The sequence below is a fragment of the Triturus cristatus genome, chromosome 11 (assembly GCF_964204655.1).
Source record: "Triturus cristatus chromosome 11, aTriCri1.1, whole genome shotgun sequence".
Lineage (NCBI taxonomy): Eukaryota > Metazoa > Chordata > Amphibia > Caudata > Salamandridae > Triturus > Triturus cristatus.
The window spans coordinates 1,034,535,074-1,034,546,494 of NC_140594.1; the positions used below are offsets into that span (position 1 = coordinate 1,034,535,074).

At 47.9% G+C, this 11,421-nt stretch overlaps 1 pseudogene; it reads right to left on the reverse strand.

Annotated features, from left to right (window-relative positions):
• Positions 1-9,147: 9,147 nt before the first annotated feature.
• On the reverse strand, positions 9,148-10,930 carry LOC146785869 (uncharacterized; annotated as a pseudogene).
• Positions 10,931-11,421: the final 491 nt, after the last annotated feature.

Genomic DNA, 11,421 nt, shown 5'->3' on the forward strand with positions numbered 1-11,421 from the left:
TTTGTATTTAAAGCTCCCTGAGCTATGGGTTGACGAGCCCGGATCCCGCACCCGCGCGCCGTGAGAGGTACTATACCTGATAATTTTTGGCAGTCTAGAGCACCCCGCATACGTACCTGCTCCCTGCTGACGAGAGGCAATTACCTCGAAACACGTGTCCAGGGATGGCATTTTAAACTTTTTACTCGTGGCATAGGTGTACCCGCCGCTGTCACTACATTCTCCAGAATCCTATGGGGCTATTTGCTAGTATGACGAGCGGTGTGCGACCCACTTCGCATTTTGGGTTCAGTGACTTGTAGCTTCTGAGAGGAAAAACTTTTGGGTATAAATATCTGTGCTGAAACCCCTACAATTTGTATTGCTCCTGGACAACAAGAAGAACCTCTGTCCGTGTAACTGAAGGAATCTGCAGGAGGTGACTGTCCTTGTGTGCTGTTTCTTGGATTGGCCTGCAGTGGTTACAACTGGACTTGGAAGAAGAGGAAAAGGACTTTGAAGGAACTTGTACTTTATCTTGCTACAGCAATCACTCAAGGGCTAGAAGAGAGCTAGCCTCCTGCTGGAGTCTCAGGCACATCAGACTCCACCGCCAGCCTCCTGTTTCCTCCCAGCGAGGATTTCTATCTGCAGGTGAGGCTCCTGTGAGTTCCAGAGCCTCTAGTTCTACTACAGAGAAGAGAGTGCTGAAAGTCGTCGCTAACGCCCGTTTGCGAGCCGCCGCAGCCGAAGAGCGTAAGAAAAATCATCGCGCTGCTGCCGCTGAGGGCTCGCTACCGGAAATCATCGCATTGCGGGCTGCCAAAGGCTCGCTAACCCGAAGAACATCGCATCGCACGTTTGCGGGCCTCCAAATGCTCACTAACCAAAGGTCATCACATCGAGTTCATCGTTTCACGACATCGCAGTGCGGACGCCGGGCGTCCGCCATTTTTATCGCATCGCACCCGGATCATCGCTCCCTCGCGGCGCGCCATTTCTTTTCATCGCAACAAGATCGCACACGCAACAGGCTCGGCGCATCATCCTCCCTTGCGGCAAGGATTCAACGCATCGCCGGTCTCGCGTGAGGAAAATCATCGCTACAGCTCCCTTGCGACATTTTGGTTGTTTTGCTACAGAATCCAGGTACTTTGTAAGTAAAAGGGTCGCAGAGACCACTGCTTTGAATTGAACTCCTCTTTGCACACTTTGAACTATTTTTGCAGCATTTCAAGAATAATTCTATTTTTAAGTATTGTGGCTTTTTACCGTTATTGGTCTTGTGTTAAGTCTATATATAAAGATACTTATTTTTCTATAATTACTTGTGTGGTGTCCCTTTGTAGTGTTCTTCACTGTGTTACTGTGTATGGTCATAAATGCTTCACACACTGCCTCTGAGATAAGCCTAGCTGCTCGTGCTACGTTACCACAGGGTTGAGCAGGGGTTATCAAAGGGTGTAGCCCGCTTACTCTGACTTGGGAAGAAGGGTCCCTACTTGGACGACAGTGGCCAGCCATTGCCAACTAGAGACCCCCATTTCTAACACAATTGCTCGCAATCGCCCACGGAACACAACTACCAAGGACTCCATTCCTGCATTCAACAAGCCTGTTCACCTGTGGGTGGTATACTGAGCTTTTAAGTTACTCAATTCCCTCTTGTTGGAGACATTTTGGGAATTCTTGACTGAAACTGTACACCTTCATCAGAAACAATGATAGATGGAAAACCCTCTCTTAGAAAATCATCCTTCAAAAAGTCAATAACATTTTTAGATGTAGGTTCACCTATGAACTGGACTTCTTGCCACTTTGAATAATAATAAATGGCAACAAGAGCAGATCTAGACGCAGCTGGTAATATATTAAATGGACCGACCAGGTCAATACCCACTTTTCCCCCAAGACTTGGATATTTAGTTGGTTACATAGGCGGATTTCGAACGTTGTGCCCTTTCTCTGCATTGCAGTATAAGAATTAGCATTGAAAATGCAAAAGGTCTCGCCTTTAATTAAGTTAAAGCCATTTGCTTTGCTATACAATACCATTAGCAAAGCAAATGGCTTTAACTTAATCAAAGGCGAGACCTATTGCATTTTCAATGCCTGTTTTCGTTGGGGAGGTACTTGGCACTATGGGTAGGAAGAGAGCCGCCGACCTCGACAGGGGTTGTGTTCTGGTCATATTGAAGTCCGTTTTTCATCTTCTTTAGGGACTGACCTTGATTCTGCTCTCTTTTTATCTTGTTAATTGCCCCCAGAGGCTTGGTTTCTGTGTTTATTCCTGGAATGCACGCATGCCTAATATTGCACTGTATTGATTCCAAAACACCCCCCACACCCCTATTGTCCCCCGGAATCGTTTGAGCTGTGGTTGGAGAGCCGGCGCCGCATCGGTTTTAAGTAGCAAGTGCTGTGCTGAGGCACCGGAGTGTGGCAGGGCAAGACGTTGTAATCTGGCTTTGTGTTCTGACGACACATATCGCTGAAGTTTACTAGAAAACGCAACTCGAGTTATACGCTTGGTGAATTTGGAGTAGGCTAGGGATCAGGATTAAATGGGGTTTATTGGGTGGAAAGACACGAAATGAGATTTAGATGCGTTTGATGGGAATACAGCAGATAGGTGTGACATTTGGGAAGTTCAGAATTATGGTCACGCTGAGGCTTAGATGTGCTATGGAGTAAATTTGTGTCATGAGACTAGTGTGGGGGTGTAGTCTCGTCCCATACACGGGTTAAAATAATTATACGACAATTGGATAGTATTAATTGGCGATGAAGGCTATTCTAGTTTAGTGTCCCGATCGGATAGTGGGTCACCTGTGGGTATAAGGGGAGAAATAAAAAGCGTGTCAGCCATTGTTGAAGGCAAACGCGTAATACGAAGAAAAAAAGTGCTTAGCGGCTAATTGAGAGACACTGTCGCCCGCCGCAAGTAAAATATCAAATCCTGGTGGGGCCAAAAGAGGACAGGGTGGCAACCCTCAGTGTAATGATTGCCTCCGGTGCAATCATTACACTGTGTTTTGCCTAATCTATGACGCAAAACGACACCTACGAATCAAAAATGGAGGCGGAGCTGTAACACGACTTCTGGCATTGTATCGATTCCAAGAAGCCCTCGTTTGACGAGCGCAACGCATGCGCTGCTTTCGCAAGGGCGAGACCTAAAAAACTGAAGTCTGGGAGGAAGCCTGACGAGGTGATGGAGCTCTCCGCCCCATGCAACTTTTCAACATGACTGGAGGTGAAAGTTCTCTTCATGCCTCTGGGATTTGTGCCTAAGATCACACAGACTGGTCAACCTTAGAAACAAATTAAATCCCTAGTGTACTGGTTCTACGACTGACTCTTTATTCAATGAACCGCTCCTACGGGTAGGATCAATGTCAAGGTCGAAGGCTTCCTGCCCCAGGGCTATTCCGTCATCACTGGGGCCGTGGTCTGATTTAAAAAAAAGATTTTTTAAAATGACATTAACTGGCAGGTTTAATATGTTTTATAGATTTTCTCAATATTGGCAGATAAAGAAAGAAAGGGCATAAAAGCACTTTGTACAAGATCACATAAGTTGCTTGCTTGGAAGATGTGAGTTTCATCTAGATCTCTATGGTTCCCAATTGATCCACTAGAGAATATAGTTGTGGGTTTGAGGCCAAACAGACTGCGCCTGCCTCCTCTGTGAGAAGAGTAGTTGATGGCGTAGTGGCGCTGGCGTGGAAGCCACTCGCCTAGCCCCTTTGTTGGGATGGGCCAGTGCTAGTTGTTCTGTCTTTGTCCTCAACCGAAGCGAACCTGGTAGCGTGCGGAGCAGGCAAGAGACAGACTGCTTCAGCTTGTGCCCTCACCCCAGTGGCCACTTTTCAAAAGGATAGTAAGTCAGCAGGAGAAAGGGAGAGCACAAGACTGGCGGAAACAAGAGAGCACACAGGCCTGAGACAGGAGCAAGAGAGCACACAGGACTGAGAGGGGAGCAAGAGAGCGCACAGGTCTGAGAGGGGAGCAAGAGAGCGCACAGGTCTGAGAGGGGAGCAAGAGAGCGCACAGGTCTGAGAGGGGAGCAAGAGAGCACACGGGGCTGAGATGGGAGCTAGAGAGCACACAGGCCTGAGACGGGAGCAAGAGAGCACACGGGCTGAGAGGGGAGCAGGAAAGCACACGGAGCTAAGAGGGGAGCTAGAGGGCACACAGAGCTGAGAGAGGAACTAGAGAGCACATGGGTCTGAGGGGAGCAAGAGAGCACACGGGTCTGAGAGGGGAGCAAGAGAGCACACAGGGCTGAGAGGGGAGCAGGAGAGCACACAGAGCTGAGAGGGGAGATAGAGAGCACACGGGGCTGAGAGGGTAGCAGGAGAGCACACAGGTCTGAGAGGGGAGCTAGAGAGCACACGGGGCTGAGAGGGGAGCAGGAGAGCACACAGGGCTGAGAGTGGAGCAGGAGAGCACACAGGTCTGAGAGGGGAGCAGGAGAGCACACAGGTCTAAGAGGGGAGCAGGAGAGCACACAGGGCTGAGGGGTTAGCAGGAGAGCACACGGGTCTGAGAGGGGAGCAAGAGAGCGCACAGGTCTGAGAGGGGAGCAGGAGAGCGCACAGGTCTGAGAGGGGAGCAGGAGAGCACACGGGGCTGAGAGGGGAGCAGGAGAGCACACGGGTCTGAGAGGGGAGCAGGAGAGCACATGGAGAGGAGAGGTGAGCTAGAGAGCACACAGGGCTGAGAGGGGAGCAAGAGAGCACGCGGGTCTGAGAGGTTGAGATAAATAATTGGTCAAAAGAGCTATGCCGTCGTCCATGCGATGATCAGTCTTTGAAATCATCATTGCATGTGGTTTTATTTTGCAAATTTTATTTAAAAAAACAGAGAATTAGGTGGATTCTGCCAATTTTAAGGTTAGGTGGGTGGACCCAATGTCAACCGGCATTTTCATTTTCGCAATTTTCAGCCAACGAATGCTTTATTGAAACAATTGCCTGTTTTTTAAAAAGTATATTGAGAATAAGAAAGACTATTACCATATAAATCTCGCAAGGACATGGGTTTTTGACACACTATGATGGACTTAATCCTGTGAGATATTGTTTTAGTGATTTCTTTTTTATTTGTGATGCATGTTCCTTTTACAAGATGAACTGTTTTTATCTGTTGTGTTTGCTTTTGTGATTTTACTTGTATAAAAATCGAATAAAGCTTGTTCTGATTCTGACTTGACAGGGCTCTGGCGACAGCTTTTCCTCAAGCAGGATACGGCAGGCAGAGTCCCTTCCTTTGCTAGCCACCAGGTGTAGCCCTCGTCACTGCAGCCTCTCTTTGTTGCTCCCTCAGTGCAGCAGGGCAGTCCTTCCAAGTAGGTTGAGATCCGAGGTCTGGGTGCCAGGGGTGCCCCCTTTATGCTCCAAAGTATCCCCAGGGCAGGATGCAGTTGGTAGCCAATGGACTCCCAGGTTCCCTCCTACCTGGTGACCACTTCATGTGGAGTGTGACATCTTTCTACCCCAGGATGCACTATTCTGCCCACTCCCAAGATGGTGAGAACCCCTCTCTCTGTGTTCAGACCTCCCTAGCCCACCCCCACTGTGTAGCCTACCTCAGGACTACATGCTCCTGGGGAAACCAGTTTGGCAACTGGTTTGCCTTTTCTGCGTCCTGTACCAGCCTGTCTACCTCAACAATGGGGAAGCCCTCCCCTCTGTTGCTACACATCTGCCCTTCAAAGGCGGCTTCACCTTTGAAGCCTGCCTTCGGTTGCTAACACCCATGTGAGTTCCTGGAGGACGGAGTCAACACCTACCAACCCTGCAATCCCTCATTGTTCTCCATCCTGAGAGTCATTAGCATGTCTCTCCAGGTGGACAGAAAGCTGTCTTGTGGAGTAGGCTTCATGTGTGCCTTGGAAGGCACAAGAGTTTTAAGGGTAACAAAGCGTCGGCATCCCTAAAGCTGCACACTGCAACAAGTTATATTAATTTTGACTTGGGATACAAGTCGGACTTAATGCAAAGAGTTGTCTGATACCTTTAGAGAGCCTTCTTCGTTTGTACCATTATGGTGTTAGCACAGTCAGCATGTAACCTTGTATTCATCAACATGGCGACCAAGTCTTCCCACAGTAAAAACTGCAGCTTTGCACGATTTACTGCCAGAAGATCTAAAGTACATGTCCTGCCTGTGTCATATGTCGTACCCTGCCTTTAAGACCCAGTAGGCCAGCTAGAGGGGCGAATTACACACATTTACAGGGAGGGGGGGGGGAAAGAGGTGGCTTTGCCATTGCTTTCAATGGCATAGTTGGGCTAGTAATGCAGGACTGCTCTACTAGTCTGTAGTGACAGACTGGGGGACTAATTTTACTTGGGGGACCTCCACGGTCGCATAATCAGTGCTGCAAGCTCTGGGGTACCCCTCTAACTTACATACCCTGGGTACCATTTACTAGGGACTTGCAGGTAAGTTAGACATTTCCAATTGGGTCCAGCCAATTTGACATACACTTTTAGGGTCAGGGCACTGAGGTCTGGTTAGCAGGCCACAGTGCACCATCGGAGTCAAAAACCAGCAGCATCAGTCGAAAAACTTGGAGGCGGCCATTATAAAAAAAAGTTTTTTTGCTTGTCTTAAGGGGACATTAATATAAATCCAAGCATCTTGTATGTTGTAGGCACTCTAGTCTCCTTCAAACCTCTACACGAACTCTCTTCAAGCAGTGCATGGCTGTTGCCTACTCTGGCGATACAAGCATTCTGCAGAACTGGACTCTTTGGCCTACCCTGCCAGAATTTTCCTTGGTAATTGATTAACTTCAGACTTGCCCATGTGCCCCTCTACAAATGCTTAGCAGCAGTCCCAACTATGCTTTACACATATTTCCACCGAAGGAGGATGGAAAATGCAAAGTTGGGCACAGCACATCCTCCATGTTTTTGGAACTTCAGCCTATCAATTTGATATGTATTTAATGTGGTTTATCAAAGATAAAACGTTGGTTTCAGGTCAAATGTAACCACTGAAAAACTGCAAACTCTGCAAAAAAAGCTTAAGAATTGCTCAGGAAAGGCAGTAATTGTTAGGTTCCCCCACCTAAAGTAGATTTAGAGTTTTTACTCAATTCCAATTTCAGTCTTTAAGGCTTCCGGATACTTTCAATCTGCTCCAGCCAAAGCTATAACCCACTTCGCTGTGTTCAAAATCACATCCTATATATATATTTTTTTTTAAGGGATGGGCATCAGCCAATAAAGCTTAACAAATTCTAGGATAACCCAAACATGCAAACAGAGCCAACATCTGCAACAGACGGTCACCAAGTAAAGTCACCTCAGTTGCCACCACTATTTTCTTATCCCGCACCCACGCTATATTGGCTTGTTTAGTTGGGGGGGGTGTCCAGGGGTGAAATGGAGATCCTGAGAAAAGATGTTGCATGTCCAGAATTAGCAAACAGACAACTTCCAAAAGCTAGGCACTATTTTCAGAAAGATAGCTGCAACCACAGTAATCACCAAGTGTATGGAAACAAATGGTTGTCACCAACATGCGTGCCACTGTTTAGCGCATATAACCGGTTTTTAGAACACATGCCTTTTGTTGTCCCATTGAATTGACTCCAGCACCAAAAAAGTACTCGGAACAAAGACATAAAATCGTACGTGTTAGATGGCATAACATTGTCTAGGCTGCCACTTAACTGGTTCATAGTCTCATAACACTACATCATGAACGTCTTACCTAAGTTGGGGGAAATGTGTTCCAACAGATATTCAAATCGTTTTTATCCAGTGTGGCCCGGTTACGGCTCCAGTCATTGTGCTTTTCTTCTTTTTAGCAAGACCTTCTTCAGATGGGTCCCCCCGAATCCAGGAAAACTGTCACCCATGCTTTCATCACCAGCAGGTGGGACTATGGACACGAGCTCTATGCCGGAATCAACAAAGCTCTCCTCCATAAACTCCAGACTGCCCAGAACGCCACAGCCAGACAAGTCCTCAGCATCCAACGACATGACCACATGACCCAGCACCTCCGAGACCTCCATTGGCTCCCCGTCGAAAGGAGAGTGACCTTCAAGCTGCTCACACACGCCTACAAATCCCGCCACAACACCAGAACCCAATACCTCAACGAAAGAATCTCCTTCCACGGCCCCAAGAGAAACCTCTGCTCTACCACCCTAGCCCTGGCCGAAATCCCCTGCATCCAAAGAGCCAGAACAGGGGGTAGATCCTTCTCCTACATCGCCGCCAAGACTTGGAACAAACTCCCCCTCAGCATCAGATTAAGCCCTACACTGCAAGCTTTCAGAAAAGATCTCAAGACCTGGCTTTTCGGGATGACCTTGGAGCTGCCCGAACCCCCAGCGCCTTGAGACCCTTACGGGTGAGTAGTGCGCTTTAAAAATTCCCTGATTGACTGAACATGTCCCATCTTAACAGCACTTCATGGCAAAACCCAAATTCTTTAACTTATGAGGAGCTTTAACGTGCAAACTTTTAATACTGTTCACTATATTTTCTTTGTGTAGGATTTCATTAAGATACATTGTGTAGTTTTTCCTTGCATTTTTATGTAGGTTTGAATCAATGAGTTTTTACGTAGTGTCACAGTGTAGGTATCACTTTCTAGACTCTACTCTTCACATGAGATCTCAGGTCCAGGATCCTGTGTTACCATCTCCTGCATTCTATTCTTTCACATGGGGTATCAGCAAAAGAAAGCTTGGCGACATTCCCTACATGCTGCTCTTTATGTGGGGTCTCAACATCTGGTGGCTTGGTACTGTTCCCAATATTCTGTTCCCTACAGAGCTCATTCTGAGATGGCTAGTACCTCTTGCTTGCAACTGCCTACATCATGGCTCTCAGCCTGGAAGCTCCTATTACTGTTACCTCCATTTAAGTCTTGCATTTTCCTTACGCGGGCATGCCCTGACATGCTTTGAAGTTGTTTGGGTTGATACATGACGTCTCATCCAAAGGCAGCCTAAGACCCCATCTACCTTTTATACTGAGTTTCATACAGATACATTGTGGAACTATTTGCATTCCAATCTAGAAGCCAAGAGCTCACCCCCAGGCAGCTTGTGATGACTTCATTACTTTGAGAATTTTCACATTCAGCAACCCTGGCATGGTTCTCTCCATCCGTTTCTGTCGGTGGATACTCAATTTAGGAAAACTTACCAATGCCCCTTGAATTATGCTCCTGTTTGTACAGTCTCAATCCAGGGGCAATTGGTACAGTTTCCCGAATCCTGTACCTTACATGGGTTTCTCTCCCAATGAGAATCTTACCTGCATCCTGATCTTTATTCGTAGCCTCATCTCAAGATCTCTTGATCCCATTCCCTGGATTTTGGTCTCTGTGATCCATCTTGTGCTGTGGCGGCTTGTCACTACTCTCCGCTTCTCGTTCTTCATATGGGGTCTCATCCAGTGGAGGTTGGTAATCCGTGCATGGTGCTCTTCTAGCAGACATCCTTTTAGGGGGTACTTGGCCCTAATCGCCCCACTCTGCTCTTTGCAAGGAGTATTGAGACGTTGAACACCGTTCTTTCCCCCTGAACCCTGCTCTTTCTGAGGCTTCTCTCCAGATGAGCCTTTGATACACATCACCACATCCTTCTTGTGAGGAATACTAGCGGCTACTGCAGCAGATACCTTGTTACATTTCTCATGTAGGTCAATACTTCTGCGGTCATCTTCAGCTTCAGCTGACAAGTCAATCCCGTAACCTGCTGACTGGGTTATTAGACTGTGCGATTCAAGGCTGCACTGAGCAGCTTTTAAATGGCCCAAGTAATCGAGCTTTCTGACACTTGGAGGCTTGGGTTCAGGGAAGTCAAGAGATGTCGAATCGATGCCTTTAGCCACGTCAGGCTCTGGCGAGTTTCTGGCATTATCACTAGATGGATTCACCCGAAGCTCCTTTTTGCGATCCTCCAGAGAACCTTCAGTGGCAACCTGTCTCCCTAGGTCAGTCAACAATACATTGATCATTATGGCTGCTTATGGAAGCTGGGGTGGTATCTCGGTCGGCGTTTTCTGCAACTTTGCTAATCTCCAATCAGGCAGGTTGGTTACTTGCATCAAGAACTAGGGCACCCTCAGTAGATGTAACCTTTGTACTGCTCAAAGGAGGAGCAAAACCACCCTGAATGGTCCCTGTGCAGTGCCCTGTGTAGAAAGTCAATCTTGTTCCAATGGCCCATCTGGGTTGTTCTCTGCAAGTGTGCTGTCCTCTTGGATGTCTCTTTCCCCGCTTGCCTCCCCTTCCACACTGTCCTCTTCTTCTTGGCCTCCGGCGGTAGTGTGAAGTCCTCGGGTGTCAGGGCATAGGCTACAGTAAGGGTACACCAGGGTGGGAATGACAGTGCGGGCCCGGAGTTGGTATTTGCTCTCGCGGCCTCGAAGTCGCTTGAGATAGCGGCTCTTCATGGCCTGCCAGGTGTGTCTGGTGAGCTGCACACAGCTCATCTCCTTCCAGACTGCTGTACCCGTGACAGGAGCATGGTCACGAAGGTACATGAGGATGGCCAAGTCCTTGGAGTGGGTGAAGGAGCTGCGACCGTTGGAGCGGCCCGGGATTAGCTCATGAGAGCAGCATGGTTGTGTGGGGAGCACCTCGGGGACCAAGCAGTAAGCATCAGGGTCTAAAAGTTCTCCGGTCCTCACGCACTCCGCCACGAAGCGAGCGGAGATGTAGACATCAGGCCCAGCCTTGAAGCCTTCCCTGGGTGGTGCCAGGAGCAGTGCCCTCGGCTGCCGCAGCCGGCACAACAACCCTCCCCGTGTTCGATGAGTGGGGACAGCAGCCGCTTCCAGGGCCCCCGTGGCACGTAAAAATGCATAGGGCTACCATCCTCCTGAAGAAATAGGGTGCTGGAATGAGTGAGAAGTGCAGCAACTATCTCTTCGAACTCTTTCAACGCCTCTGATGAGGGAGACTGCATAGTAACTGGCCAGCCAGGCGGGCGCACGCTACCTGTCCCCGATTCAAACACAACCGTTAAAGCTTGCGCTATGACGGAGTCACTACTCTAACTCCTACAGATGCATGTAAGGCTTACAGATGAATCGATTCCAAAAAGTACTCGCAATAGCGAGAGCAGCGCATGCGTTGCTTTCGCTAGAAGAGACCTTAAAAAGGTATCCCCGATTACTTTGAGGTCCAAGAGGAAAGGGAGAGAAAATACAAAATAGACAACCTCTTATCTGACCTATCACTATTTCCATAATGGTAATCACTCACAAAGATGACATTTCCCCATAGACAGAAACTCATCACATATGATTTTTTCTTTTGATATTTTCTGATAAATAATAGAAATAAAAAAAATCATGTGATGAGTTTGTCTATGGGGAAATGTCATCTTTGTGACTGATTACCATTATGGAAATAGTGATAGATCAGATAAGAGGATATGTCTATTTTGTACTTTCT